This window comes from Elephantulus edwardii, unplaced genomic scaffold (assembly GCF_000299155.1).
Source record: "Elephantulus edwardii isolate Elephantulus edwardi_28Jun2011 unplaced genomic scaffold, EleEdw1.0 scaffold00074, whole genome shotgun sequence".
In the NCBI taxonomy this organism is placed as follows: Eukaryota; Metazoa; Chordata; class Mammalia; order Macroscelidea; family Macroscelididae; genus Elephantulus; species Elephantulus edwardii.
The window spans coordinates 12324902-12337535 of NW_006399824.1; the positions used below are offsets into that span (position 1 = coordinate 12324902).

Genomic DNA, 12634 nt, shown 5'->3' on the forward strand with positions numbered 1-12634 from the left:
TTGTTGTTGTTGTAATAAGTCAATATATTTTATTTCATTCTAGTAACTGTTTTGGCCACCCTACCCCCCCTCCTAAAGTGTAGAACCTCTTTTTCTATGGAAACAATAGACCTTGAGTAATGAGCCAGTGGTTGGTTGTGTAGTTATAACATACAGAGAATTAAAAAGGTTTGTGCCTCTTCTGTTTGGTCTCCTAAAATAAGCTAAAGTTCCTTTAGTGTAAATGTTCTTATTCTATAGGGAAATATTTATAGCTGTGCTTTTCTCATTCACATTATCTTCTTGTATTTCTTAATACAGTGACTTACTTTGTCCATGATATTTATAATTAAAAATCAGAGCAAACTTCATATTAATCGTAGCAGTATTAGAGTTTTGTCTCTTGAGTTTTATTTTAGATAACAGTGTCCTGAAACGCTACAACAAATTTATTAAAATGCTAGTGACTGAAAGAATGTACTAACATTTTATAGGATTTTTAATGTTTACGTTCTGATTCTGTTGTGTCTTTTGGGTTTGGTGGGGTTTTTTTCTCTTTGTGTGTCTTGGTTTTTAAGTATTGATAAAAGAGCTAAAATCTTATGTGACTTGGTGCATTGTATGAGATTGATTATCTGTGTTATTAGACTAGCTATTCAGACTGCTTTACTATTATATATGAAGGCTCTAGGTAGTCCAGTTGGTTGAAATCTACTTAGCTGCTAACCAGACTGGCAGTTGAATCTGTCCTAAGGGGTCTTAAAAGAAGGTCTTTCTACTTCTGAAAAGTCAACCATTAAAAACCTGTAGAGCACAGTTCTTGAATACACATTAGATCTCCATGCTTTTACAGAGTCTAAACAGTAGCTGGTTTTGCTAGTATATAGAAGTTGATCTTTTGCCTAGAAGAATACTTTATCTTTCAGAGGTCAGTAATTCATTTACTTAGCCTTTTAACTAGTTGTGTTTCCCAGATCATGTAAACGAATACTGAAGTTTAAAAGCACTTGATTTAGGACTCCCCTATCCATAATTTTGGCTTTGTTTATGCATTTAGAGGTAATAGATGGCTTATAACAAAACTTTCTTAGATGTATTTTTATTTTCCTATTTGGATTTTTTTTTAAAAAAAAAATATGTTTTCCAGTATGTAAATGGTAGACCGCTCCTGTACCCTTGTGATTAAAAATTTACTTCAGCAATTCAAGATGGTTCATTCTAGTTTTTAAAAAACACTTAATAAATTTGCAGAATATACCCAATATTCTTAGTAAAGGGGAAAAGTCAGTGTTCATCTAATTTAGCTATTTTTGATAGCTACTTGTCCAAATAATTCATCACATTTCATGCCATCTTAAACATGACAGATTTTGAAAATTATAGGGAGCTCTGGTGGCCTAGTGGCAAGAAGCTTTGCTGCAATCCCAAAGATAAGCAGTTTGAATCCAACAGATGCTCCACTGGAGAAGGAAGGGTAATTTCCTCCTGTGCCAGTTGGATATCTCAATGTTTGTGTTAGTCAAATGAAATTTTGGGGAAACTTGAACAAAAGAGTATTTCTCAGTTGTGTTTTCTCACATTTTTAAATTACATAAGGTAATTTCTTCCTAATTTGAGTGCTAATTATACTTATATAAGAAACAGCTAGAAATCTCTTTGTAAATGAATTACGTGATAAGTACACAATTTTTTTTGAGTACACATACTTGGTGTTAAAATTTTTCTGCAAGTTTATGCTTTACTGTGTTTAGATGGCTTTTACCACAGAAATCTCATTCATACCTTCAGTTTCTTTCCTTGACATTATGTCATAATATTAACATAGAGATAGACATATTGTTAAGGTAATGATTAGTAGACCAGATAACTCATGATTAATGCAGATTACATTTATCTTTTAGGTCATTGGTTTAAGTCTTGTCTCAGTGATTTCTAAGCACTGACTATCAGGGCATATATTTAGTTGACCTGTCAGTTTTAAATGACATGTGGCGACAGACAGGAGAATAATGGCCCAGCCATCATAGATTACAGTTTTCAGTATTTGAGGGGAAAAATGAAATGAGGGGGAGGGGATGAAAACCCATTATTTTACAGATGATATAATTGATACATACTAATTAGGTCACTGACTCAACATAATATTGTTATGTTTTTTTCCTTCCTTGTGCAGCAAAGGGGATTCTACTTCCTCCTCCTAGGTTTCCTGGCCATAGTTAACTTTCTTTGGAAGGGGGGGAGGAGAGGGAAAAGTGAAAGCAGGTAGTAATAAATTCTGAACTGGAAGAAGGAAAAACAAAATGTTACTTTGTAAAATGCTGATTTATAGGTTGTAGTTCAGTTTTGTTCAGAAAGATTTCTTATTTATTGTTAAGACTGCTATATTGTTGCTTTAAACATATTTGAGTTTTGTTACCTAAGAGTTTCCAGTTTACTCTTCAGAGCTTGCTATAGGCATTATAAAAATTTAAAATTGTCATCACATTTATGTAGAAAACAGTTTGATAATGAATTATGAACATTCCAGGTGCTTATAAAATCCTCTTGTCATAGATTTTAACTCTCAGCAATACACACACCCCTGTAGTTTTCTGCAGAGGATTTTGTGCTTGAGAGTTGTCCGTGACTCCTATCAATTAATCTGAGATGGCCTGACTTAATTAGTCTAATATTTTTTAGATATCCCAATTCTTTTTTCTTTTAAATTAATATTTTTAAGTAATTCAGAGAACAGTAGTAAATATTTAGAAAGTTAATGGAGAAAGAACTTATTTAGAATTATATCCCATGCTTATCTTACTGTGTACAGAATTTATTGTAATGATTTCTTGATATTTGAAGAATAATTGCTTAAAAATTGAACATAGAAGAATCTAATATTATCAGCTAAATAGAGTTTTATGCACTGAGCCAGATCTGTTTATCTATAACTTCTGTAAACTTTCAGTAAGAAAGTTGTTTTTCCAGTTTGATGTATTTTAACCCATAATTTGACCATATACATTTAGTGGCTATTGTTTTAATATACCTGAGTTGCTAGAAATAGTTCAGACAATTCCTGGAATAAGTTATCAGAACGGAATGTAGGTAAGAGATATATTTTTCTTTTTAGAGTTTTGTTTTTGTCATTTTAAGTCTCCAAGATACTATAATTTTAAGTTGGGGGGAGAAATTGGGCTTGAATTTTTATTCATTTAAAATTACAGTTTAGATAATCTCATCACAATATTTTTATAATTCTTAACATTCCTATTATGTAATAAAGCATTTATTTGCTCTTACACAGTATTGATTGGTACACTTAATTCAATATGTCTGTCCCAGAACCAGTCAAAATTTGTTCTCTTCCTCATTAGTTTTCTAAAATAGACAAACCTTCAGTTATAGAAATCATATTGCACACTCTTTATTCTAGCAATAAGATTTCTTTTGCCACCCCCCCCAAAAAAAAATTTGCAGCCCAAGATTACATTTCTTTAAAACCCTGGATCACATTCCCTATAAAGATGTGAGAATGAAGCCCCCTTGCAGTGAAGAAAATGTAGATAAGGATTGGAAGAGGACAAACTGTCTTGAATTTAGTGTTCTATCAATTATTGATTCATTTAATACTTTTCTAGAAAGGATTTTTTAATGGAATTTTTACTCTTAGTCTACTTAAGTCTCAAGGTAAATAAAAAAAATCACTTGATGTCTAATAAGTTTAACTCATGATGCGGCCCTAATATAAAAATAGAATTGTTTTCGATGATATTTCAGAAATCACCAAGGCTTCTTTACAGATAACTTTGCATGGAATTGAACCTGTTCTCTTAGCAGACTTGTAGCACATTACTGTTTCAACCACCCAAAGACTGACTTAAAAGTCTTAAGAGTGAACTTACCTTTAAATATTTGAATGCTTGGCTTTGAGAGCTATGACTTTGTACTGACCTCATTCACTTACTAAATACTTAAACTCTGGTTTTTATATTCACAGCATCCTGCCTCACCTCATAATTTTTATAATATTATAATAATTTAATGATTATAATATTATCATATAATTTAATGATTTTTAAGAGTTGATATAAAACTTCATTTTCAAGGAGTTTATGTTCTTTGGTAAATATGTATATGTATATATTCCTTGAAGTACTTTTGAGAAAGCTCTGGTGGCCTCCTGGGAAGGAGTTATGCTGTCAGTCCCAAGGGATACTATTTGAGTCCATCAGCTGTTCCATGGGGAAAGATAGACAGGCTCCTTTTGTGCAGTTTACTGACTTTGAAAACCCACTCAAAGACTCAGCTGTGATTTGATTCTAACTCAATGGCATAGAATAGCAACTATATACTGGATAATAAGGAACAAAAAATGCATGGTAAAGAGTTTTCATTAATAGAAAGAGGTAAAGATCTACAAGTTAAAGTCTCATAAAGGCGATAAAACATGAATGAAACCATTTGAATGGAGATGGAAGTAGAAAAAGTTAAGAGGGTAGTGAAGTCATTGATTATATCTGTGGAAAGAATCGTCATTGGAAAAGCTCGATATCAGCTGTAAAAATTGGGCCAGGTGCTGATTGTGCCAATCAACTGACAATCAAACTGAAGCTAAAGAAAATTAAACCCACAAGAACAAGAATCTGACGTTGAAATCTCTCCCACTTGAATTTAAAAACCATCTCAAGAATAGATTTGAGGCTTTGTACACTAATGAACAAAGACCAGATGTCATCCATGAAGAGTACAAATGTCATTACAAAGATAGAGGACAAGACCTAGATAGATGTCAGAAGACCTCTAACTATTGCATTAGAATGCCAAGAAGCCAAAGCAAAAGGAAAAAATTAGAAAGTTAAGGAGCTGAACACAGAATGTTAAGGAGTTAAAAAAGAAATTTCAGCAGGCACCTCTGGAAGACAAAGTATTATAATGAAGTGAACAAAGAACTGGAGTTAGAAAAGAAAAAGGATAAACTCACTCAGCATTTCTCAAGCTTAAAGAAATGAAGAACAAATTCAAGCTTCCGGTTGCAATACCTAAAGATGCTGTGGACAGAATATTGAATGATCCAAGAAGACTCAAATGATGAAGAAAGGAGTAGACAGAAGCATTGTACCAAAAAGAACTGGCTGACACAGAAGTATTTCATGAAACAACATAAGGCAGTGGTGATAAAAGAGGAAGTCCAAGCTGCTAAAGGATTTGACAGAAAAAAACCCATAGCCCCAGGAATTGATGGAATACCAGTTGACATCTTTCAGCAAACATATGCAGCCCTGGACATACCAGGGTCTACCAAGAAATCTGCAGACACTACCTGGCCAACTGACTGAAAGAAACTCTTACTTATTCTCATTTCAAAAAAAAAAAGGGGATCCAACAGAGTGTGGAATCTGTCAGACAATTTACTAATGTCACATGCAAGCTAAATCTTGCTAAAGATTATACAAAATCAGAGACATGCCAGAAATACAAGCTGGGTTTGGAAGAGGCCCTGACAACTAGGGACATCATAGTCAATGTCAGATGGATCCTGACTGAAAACAAAGAGTACCAGGGAATGTCTGTGTTTCATTGCCTATGCAAAGGTGTTTGACTGTATGGATCACAACAAACTGGCTAACATTGAGAAGAATGGGAATCCCAGAACACTTCCTTATGCTTATGTGAAACTTATAATTGGACCATGAGGCAGTTGTCTGAATAGAGCAAGGCCATACTGTATGGTTCAAAATAAGGAAAGACGTGTGTCAGGGATGCATCCTGTCTCCATACCTTTTCAATTTATATGTGGAACATCTTTCGGAAGGCTGGGCTTTTAAAGGAGGAATTATCAGGATTGGAGGAAGACTTTTCTAAAACCTACATTATGTAGATGATACAACCTTGCTTTTTGAAACTGAGGAGGACCTAAAGCATTTACAGCAGAAAGTCAAGGACTGCAGTCTTCAGTATGGATTGAACCTCAACATTAAGGAAACAAAGATTCAGTTGATAGCACCGTGTCAGAAAGAAATTGAGATTGCTAACAATTTCCGCTTTCTTGGTTCCACAGTAAGCACTCTTGGCATAAGCAGTCAGGAAAGCAAAAGACGAATTGAAATGGAAAAATCTACTGTCGGGGATTTTCTAGAGCGCTGAAGAGCAATGATAACAGCCTAAAGACTAAGTGTGTCTGATCCAGATCATGGTGTTCACATTTACTTAGTGCAAATCAGAGCGCTAAATAGTGAACAGAATTAGAGAAGAAGAATTGAGGCCTTTGCATTGTGCTACGAGAACAGTATGCCCTGGAGAGGGTAAAACCAAGTTGATCTTTGGAGGCAAGAAATTTGAAGCTCACATTTTGGGTATGTGTCCTGGAGTGATCAGTCCTTGGAGAAGGAACTCATGCTTGGAAGGGTTGTGGGACAGACCAGAAGAAGACCCTGAATGAGATGGATTGATTGACACAATAACTGGTGTGAAGAGAGTGGGAGGGTTAGAAACAGTGAGATTGGCTCAGGATTAGGCACATTTCATAGCCATTGTGCATAGGATTGCTGTGAGTTACAGTTGACTTAATGGCACATAACAACAATGAGAACGCGGTATATTTTGGCTTGGTTTTGAATAATTATCATACTAGTTACGTATGATAGATTCAGAAAGAATAGGAAGGTTTTGCTTGTGGGGTTTTTTTTTGTTTTTGGGGTTTTTTTTATCTTAATGAAAATTTGCAGAGATTTTGGATTTCCATTCATTTAGTGTTGCACTTTCCTCCCTGCACACCCCTCCCCTCCAGTTCATTCTTCTCTTTGAAAAGTAAAAGAAAAATTCTTTCTTTGTTATACAGTCCCTCCCCCCCAAGTCCACTTCACTATGCAGGCTTCGTTCTGGACTCATGTCATGACAATACCTAATCATATATCGCTTTAAAACAGTTCTCACTCTCATCTGTTCGAATGCAGTATACATAATTTATCCCATCTTTCTCAGTCTCCCCCCAATCCTGAGGTCAGTCCCGTTTTACAGCAGTGGCACTGTGTAGTATTTTCCTTTTGTGACTGAGATATTTCACTCAGCTTAATGTCCTCCAGGGTCATCCATTTCAAATAATATTGCATGAGTTCCTTGTTTTTCAATGCAGTGTAGTATTCCATTGTGTGAATATACCATTGTTTGTTGTTGGGCACTTAGGTTGTTTTCACTTCTTTGTTATTGTGAACAAAGTCGTGATAAACATGGGTGTACAAGGAATAGGAAATTGATTGCTCAATAGATCATACAAAACATTGAAGGAAGGAGTAACAAAATTTACTATATAGCCATTGTAAGTTTCTCTGTTATCTCAGACTAGTTAGTTGGCTCTTCACTAATATATTTATCCTAGAGAGTCTCATTTAGCATAATGGTTAAGGTATAAACTTTAGAATTAAGCCAAGCATACATGGTTTCAAATTCTAGCTTTGGCATTTGCTAATGTATGATATTGGAAAAGTCTAAACTACTATAAATGAAAATATTCCTATCTGTAAAAGTAAGGTAACTATTTCATAGTTATTAGATTAAATGAGTTTTGTTGAATGAATGCATACAAACTTCATTAGAGGGTGACTGTTATCCATTAACTTTTTTTGCAGGTGATGTTTTAAACCTTTTGGGAGGGATATTGAAACTCCTTCTCTTTCCTATCATTTATATAGTTATTTGGCATTTTTCTCCCACATCTTCAGTTTTTGTTTTAGTAATTTGTCTTATCTTGAATCCACGCCATTCTTCTGTAGCTGGTACTAGAGAAGTCTTTTCAGTTGCTGTGCAGTCCATTGTCAGTATATAATACAGTGTGTCCTAATAGGTAAGATTCTGTAGTGACTTCTTTTGGGCAGAGATTAGAAAAGATGACTCGATGTTGCTATTGATAGTTACTTTTTTAATAGTCTGAATAAAATTTAGTAGTTTACAGAGTTCTTTTTCTTTGGCTCTGTGTATAAGCTGTGAAGAGAGGTCATAAGAGAATGGGACTAAATGACCTTCCTGACACCCAGAATCTTACTTGTAAGATCTTGCCCAAGTTAGAAAAAGACCACCATCCCTGACTAACATTAAGCTAATAAAATTAAGCCCAGAGTGCGGTTTGGAGTTAGAGATGGTGAAGCTTCATCTCATACTTTGGAAATGTAACTAGATGAAGCTTTTCTTTGGAAGTGGACATCATGCTTGGAAAATGGAGAGGAAGATGAATTGACAACAGTAACTGCAGCAGTGGTCTCAAGTGTGTCCGAGATACGTTTGTTACAACTTAGGGTCTGTTGTTCATAGAGTTACTGTGACGTGTACTCCACTCAAAGGCACCTAACAGTTATTCTAGTCCTAGAGATAAAGGTTTTTCTCAAGGGAGAGAAAAAAGTTTAGGTCATGCAGATAAAAATTGGAATACTGTAAAATTAGAGTAACAAGATTATTTTGATTAATAGTACTTACCCAGAGTTTTCTTTTCAACATTTTCCTTATATCTGTTTCTCAGTTATTTTGAATGAAATTGAGCATATTCCCAGTTACTGTCTGAATTTTCACATGCAATTCTTATTCCCATTTTACATTTCATATTAACATTTGACTGAAATTTAGTGGTGCCTTGTGAAAGAAAATCAGTAAAAATAAGAATTGTGGCATTGTAGAACATACATACTAAGCCAAAAAATGTAAAAATCTACAAAATCATGGCTGTGAACTGGGTAGATTATTGGCATGGTGTAGGATCAACATCAGTGGGCTGGCATAGCCTGGGGTGGTCTAGGAGATGAAGACAGAGCAGGAAACTGCTCCTGTGTAGTCCTTGGCTTTATTCCATTTCAAGTCAGAAATGACAGTTTGTGATGCTGTGGCCAAGCTGAAACCTTGATAGTAGAGTGGACTGCAAGAAAAGGGGAACAGAGGCTAAAATGGAGTGTTTATATTTAAATATTTAAGATTTTACTACTTAGATTTGGATCAGTTAATATTTAAATATTTAGTAAGTTTTTCTTTTGCCTTGCATTCTGTTTAATAATACTTTCTTGATTTTAGATAACAATAGTTTACAAAGTAAAAATTAATCAGGTATTTTAATTTACACACATGCATCTGCTGTCATTAAAAAGGATATTTTTCATTTGTGAAAATTAGCTACAAAATGTGGTATATTGAAAATGTATCCACAGAGTCCAGAAACATGTTATTTTGACTGAAATTTGGCCCGCGTATGAGCTGTTCTGTAATATTCAGATTAAAAAACATTTTTAAGTCACAGTCTGCAGTAAATTTCTCCTAGTCTCAAATCTGCTATGATCGTATGCTGAAAAATCTGCCTGTCTCTTTTTAATTTTTTTGTGGCTGCTGTTATGAATTTAAAATAAGTGAAATTGGACTTGTAGAAGTCAGATTCCAGAAATTTCAATCTTTGTTAGTTACCATTGAACAAGATTTCTCCAGTTTCTTTTGTCAGTAAAGTAAAAGTAGCTGGCAATATTATTTATTTATTCCTTAGACCTAGTATAATCTTAACTAATGTTCATTCATGTTAAAATCTCAACATTAAAATATTCTCCATTTATTGTTAATATTTTACATTTGTAATACTTGACAATTCCCTTGGTATTTTTATGTCCATTATTTTAATTATTAATCCTAGAATGAGAACATTATATTGTCTTAATTTTGTTTCATGCCATCAGTATGCATGTATGTACTTAATCTACCCAGTATTGAGAATTCTGAAGAAACAGATACACACTTGAATTAGATTAAGTAAGACGAATTACGAATATAAAGATATATTTACTAATATAAAAGTATATTATGCAGCTTCATGAAACATCATACAGCAGGACCTTATTCAGACTGTAACCTGCAACTGGAAAGTCATGAAATCACGTCACATTCTGTCATCTTCTCCCCTTCCACTGTGTCATTTCTGCATACTGATTTCTTCTACTGTTTTGCTTCTCATAACATTGTTTTCCATATGACTTTCATGTGTCCTAGTATCTCTTTTCCACTTACTTTTCCATGACTTTTTCAATCTTCTATTTGTTTCTCAGTTAAAATTAGAGATAGAGAGTATGGGAGAATAAGAAACTATAGCAGAGGGAAGAAATATGACAAAGAGAAATACATGGTAGCAATTTTTACAAACTGAAGTTTAGGGAATTTATGACTTAGGATCTTGATTTGTAGATCTGAGGAACTAGAAACGCGAGTTTAAGTATAACACTTTAAATATTATTTTCCTATTATCTCAAGTTTCTAAAAATAGCCTGGAAATTCCCAAGTAATCCATATTGTCTATTATTCCAGAACAGTCTGGAAACATTTAACACATGTGTGCAAATGAGTTGGGGACCAGACCTAGAAAATTAACTTCAGGAAAATATGGAGTAACAAGAGTTCACAGGGTCTGGTGATGAAATAAGTCATGGATTCTGTCATTGATCATACCTTAAAGCTCCATTTATGCTTTTTAAAAATTAAGACTCCAATAATTTTGATAAAGGACCCTAGACGTTAGGTTTTCCTGTTCAGTTTCCCAGTTGATAATATACAACGAAGAACCAACACATCTCTGGAGGTATTAATTAAACTTGGTACTGAAAATTTCTTCTAGATCTCGTCTTTGTGTTTGTCTTTTTGCTGTATTTAAAACATTAGTGACTAGAACCCTTTTTGTGAGTCCTGGGTTATTTTAAATAATTCTTAATCTTACCACAAACTATGAAAGCCTTTGAAGCCTGGTATCTTCCTAGTTTGGCAGTTGATTAGGATCAAGACCTAACGTGAGAGGACCAGTGAGCAGGTAATCATTTTATAAAGACATACTTTGGTGCTTAGGATCATTGAGAGATAAACTCCGCCAGGGTAGTTGGTCTCAGATGAAAGAATATGAATTATCTTAGCATTTTTAGTATCATCCCTTTTTCTTTTATTACTACACCAGTTATTCTCTTTTACTTGATGCTTTATTTTTTCTTAGAATTGATAGTGTTTTAAATAGCCTAATGGGTTTTCCCTACAGAATTTCTGTAGATGTTCTACACGGTAACATCAAGTTATACTTTTAAATCAATATAGTTTTTCAGACTCATTTGTTCCCTTGACAGAGAATCTGAGCATGTAAGTCCCCTCAAGACCTAGATTTGCTCAAAGTTAATGAAAAATGAAGTCATGTCTGCCTCTTGCCAAAAACGATGTTTCTAAAATGCTTCTAGACTTAAAAAAAAGGGGGCAAAATAGTACTAACCTTTAATTGATAGATAATATGGGCTGGAACATGTTCTTTCATACTTTTGAGATCTTGCTTTGTTATATTTAAGTGTAAAATTGTCACGCCTTCATAGATCCCATAATCTAATGGAAGAAATACCATCGCGTCAACTACAGTTAATATCTATCCTATGAACAGTGGATCTGAATGTGTACTATTGTCATCATCTTTGATAAACATAGGAAGAGAGAAATGTAAATGTACACAAAATGTTGCAGGTAGCACTCAGGAGTTATATGAGCCAATACTGGTTATGAGAAGAATATATATAGAAGGGATGTTCTTCTTCTTCAAATGGGTAACCCTTGAGTTTTCTAAGGTTAAATTTTCTAGGGCAGTAGGACTGATTGGGCTTGTGAAGACAAGTAAAATAAGCAGGATGTTGGATGGTTTATATCAACTTTAACCATACCATCTTCCTGTGAAAACTAAATGTGATGAGAGGGAGTTACTTTAGGTGCTTTCAGTTTAGTATAAGTACTTGATCAGTCTAATCTCTACACTAGTTGAACAGAAGAATAAAGACCATTTTGTTAAACAGAATCAGTACCGTTCCTCCCTCTCCAGCTTTCTAGAGGTGAAGATAAACCATATTAAAGTACATTGCTCTCTACACTTCCAAAAGAACAGGCATGTCTGTTTTGAAGGAAGTGCAAACAGGGTGCCTCTGAGAGGAAAGGATGGTGAAACTAGATCTTTGTACTGTATACTTTGTGTATGTTGTCAGGAAGGTCTTTTGGGTAAACCCCATCATTCTTGGAAAGGTAGAGGATCAGAGAAAGCAAGACCCTTAAGGAGGTAGATTGACACAGTGATTGTAATAGTGAGCGTACAAGAAATGGTGCGGGATAGGGCAGACGTCAGAGTCATAGTCGACTCGGTGACCACATTCTGTAGTTCATAACATACTAGGCTAACCAAAAGGTTATCAATTCAAATGTAACAGCAGCTACTAAGGAGAAATAAGGGCAGTTTTCTCCCTCAGAGATTTTTAGGTTTGAATAATCATTGGAGGATTGCTGTGGTTTGTAGCCAACTGGATAGCAGGGAGTGATTCTGTTTTACAATTGAGATTTTCTTAGACAGCAGCAGTTCAACTTGTGGAATTCAACTCCTACCATGTAATTCATTGAGCAATAAATAGACCTGTCTTTAGAGAATATATGTATTAAGATTAAAGAAAATACAGATCCAATCATAAGTGCGCCATAGCACATAGGCCTTTCATTTGTTACCAAGTGCCCGTTACTTTGCTGTACTGGGTTTTAAAGATGTAGAAAATGCTCTGCTGACCACATGCACTTGCTGCGAAGGGTCAAGGACTGCAGCCTTCAGTATGGACTGAGGCTCAATGTCAAGAAGACAAAGATTCTCACCACTGGACCAATT

General features: G+C 34.6%; 1 protein-coding gene across 1 annotated transcript in view; it reads left to right on the forward strand.

Moving 5' to 3' along the window:
* The window catches only part of JMJD1C (jumonji domain containing 1C), a 317954-nt gene that overhangs the window by 209021 nt on the left and 96299 nt on the right, over positions 1–12634 (forward strand). The window lies entirely within an intron of this gene.